This window comes from Antrostomus carolinensis, unplaced genomic scaffold, assembly GCF_000700745.2.
Source record: "Antrostomus carolinensis isolate BGI_N321 unplaced genomic scaffold, ASM70074v2 scaffold35422, whole genome shotgun sequence".
Taxonomy (NCBI): Eukaryota; Metazoa; Chordata; class Aves; order Caprimulgiformes; family Caprimulgidae; genus Antrostomus; species Antrostomus carolinensis.
The window spans coordinates 4,520-7,813 of NW_010300822.1; positions in this window are offsets into that span (position 1 = coordinate 4,520).

Sequence of the window (3,294 nt, forward strand, 5' to 3'; positions counted from 1 at the left end):
GCTCCATCCTCCTGACATTCACCCTGAACATATTTATAAACATTAATGAGGTCACCCCTCAGTCTCCTCTTCTCCAAGCTAAAGAGCCCCAGCTCCCTCAGCCTTTCCTCAGCAGGGAGATGCTCCACTCCCTTGATTCCACCCACGCCAGACCAGTGATACTGGTGTATTTGTCCTGCCCAGTCCTAGGTGCAAAGTTGAAGAAGGTGCAAGTGAAGCTGCCTTTAGATTTGGCTGCTGTGAGAGAGCTGCTCGTGTTTTGAGCTTGTGTCTTTGTAAAGGTGAGAGTGAGTGATAATCTTTGTGCCTTTAGGAGAAGAAGGAATGACTCTTAAGAGGCTGAGAGTGGTGGCATTCACTTTATGAGGACAAAGGAAGGTTGAACCTCCCCAGATCTGCGCATTTGCTGCCCAAATGCCACTGGCAACATATTTATTTTTCATGCCAAATGAGGAAGAACGTGAGGAAGCCTTTTTCAGCCACCATCTCTGTTCCCTGTTGGTGACACTGCTCAAGGTGTTGGCTGTTGCAAACATGTTGAAGCTGACTCTAACCCTGAACTTTGTGGAGGAAGTTCTCGCCTTGGCCTGAACATTTTGCTAACAAAACACACCAGAGTTTGGCAGGAAACACGCAGAAGCCACAAGTTCCGGCGGCTTTTAAACCAGCGCTGCCGTTTTGAAGACCTGCTGCTGATCTGGAGAGCTCTGGTTTGCAGGTTAGAGGTTTGGCAGCTCCAACTTACACAGCTGTGTCCCCTCACTGCTGTCCCCTCGCTGGCCACGCTGGCCAACGTGGCTACCTCTGATGATCTGGCTGGTTTATGGCGAGTAGAAGCAGCTGCTAATGAAGATTCAAGTTTGGCTACTCCACCTCATGCCCCAAGGCCTTGGCGTTCCTCCAGCTCCTAGAAATCAGAGTGAGAAGGGATGGAAGAGGAACAGATTGTCCCAGACTTCTCACACCTTCCTGTGAGACCCACTGCTGTTGACAACTGCCTATCAGGGCAGGTGAACCCCAGGTCTGATCCAGACTGGGAATTCCCTTGCTCCCTTGTTGGTCTGTTCAACCAAGGCCCAAGGGACAGGACAAGAGGAAATGGGCTCCAGTTGTGGCCAGGGCAGTTGAGATGGGATGTGAGGAAGAATTTCTTTGCTGAAAGGGTTCTGAGGCATTGGAAGGGGTTTCCCAGGGCAGTGGTGGAGTCCCCATCCCTGGAGGGATTGAAGAGTCGTGTAGACACAGTGCTGAGGGACATGGGTTAGTCGGGGACTGGTCAGTGTTGGGTTCATGGTTGGACTTGATGATCATAAAAGGCTTTTCTAATCCAGGCTGGATTTTTCTGGAATTCTGTGATTCCAGCCACCCAGGTTGGACACCTGGATGCAGAGTGGCCCAAACTGGGTTTGCTTTTGAAAATCCTGACCGGTGTTGCCGGTATCTTTTTTAGCAGCTGACATATGCTAGAAAAATTAAGGGCTCGATCCAAAGTCTGCTGACGTCAATGGAAATACTCTTGTTGTCATCAGAGGGGCTTGGATCCACGCCTACCTTCCACTTCTTTATTTCAGACTGCAATCTGTCAGGGGTGGAAAGGTCTTTTCTTTTTCTACTTACAGACTTTATCACGTCTTTGGAAGGTTTTGCTTCCTCGGCGATTGTGAAGTTGAGGATGCAGAGTACGGAACACTTTGGAGAACAGGCGCAAACCCATTCAAGGCTGCGCACGTTCTTTCCACGTCGCTGGACCCAAGCCAGGCTGCAGCTCGGGTTTAAGCATCTGTGTCGCGTGTGAGGGACATGGTGGCCTTGTGACGTGCTGTGACTCCTCAGTACCTGCTCTGACCAGAATCAGAGCTTGAGACCTCCGTGAGCTGCTCAGGGTGGCCCAGCTCATCTCTTCCAGAGGGCTCTGGACAAAGTCCTCTCTTCAAGGAGCGTCTGGATGACCCTCTTAGTCATATGGTTTAGTTTTAAGTAGTCCTGTGAGGAGCAGGGAGTGGGACTCAATGGTCTCTATGGGTCCCTTCCAACTTGAGATACTCTATGATAGGTTGCCCAAGGAAGTTGTGGATGACCCCTCCCTGGAAGTGTTCTTGGCCAGGTTGGATGAGGCTTTGAGCAACCTGGTCTAGTGGAAGGTGTCCCTGCTGATGGCAGGGGGGTTGGGACTGGATGAGCTTTAAGGTCCCTTCCAATCCAAACCATTCTATGATTCTATGATGGCCATGAGCTTTGGGGTTTGATGTGTGAGGGTTTTGAATTCACCTTTCATGGGCAAACCCAGGAAACTCTGCTTTGCTTTTCGATGGGAACAAAGCCCTTGGAGCCCAGTTCATTGTCCCCTTCCCAGGTGGGACATTCATGAGCAGGCTGACAAAGAGTGACCCTGAATAACAGCCCTCCTGCAAAGCTGTGACTGTGGAGGTAGGAGGGGCTGGATTTGGGAGGCAAGTGTGGCCCTGCTCATCTGCCAGGGTCATCTGCTGTTAGGAGAACCCCCCTTTCCCCATGGCATTCTTGTTGATTGGCTCCGTTGGCCAAAATCTAAAGGACAATTATATTCTGTGTGACCGTGACGCCGTTTCTGGCCGTTGCGTAGCCGTGTGCCGTTACAGAGCTGCTGTTTCACACCCTGGATCTGGCTATTGGGTCAAATCCATCCCATTTCTCTAAGGACCTCCAGCACTACCAACCTTGCAGCCTCTTGGGGCTCCTGAGGATTTTATCCCTATGGGGACCGTTGCTCCCATGGGGATCTGCAGATCATACAGCAAGGCAGGCTGGCTTCCTCTCCTCGTTCTGTGTGTGTATATATAGACCACAAAACCCTCCAGAGTAAAAGGAGCGGTGGGTGGAAGGCGAGATATTATTATCTTCACCTGCTGCTGCCGACCAAAGAAATAAAGAGACAGATGACAGGAAATGAGGACTTCAAAAATAGACAGCTTTAATGTCAAAACCTTCGGGGATTAGCGAGAGCACCGTAGAAGAAACAGAGAAACTCTCACGCGAGTCACCGTGTGCTTTGAGTCCACGTCGAGGGAGGAAGCAGGCTGAGAAACAATTCTGTATTTACTCTTTGTGCCCTTGGCAGATGAGCCAGAGGAAAACAAAAACTGACCAAAGAAACGGCCTCCCAGTACCTGGAGGGGCTACAAGAAAGCTGGGGAAGGACTTTTCATAAGGACAACTAATGACAAAACAAGGGGAAATGGGTTTAAGATGAAAGAGGGGAGGTTTAGATGAGATATTAGGAAGAAGTTCTTCACTGTGAGGGTGGTCAGACACTGG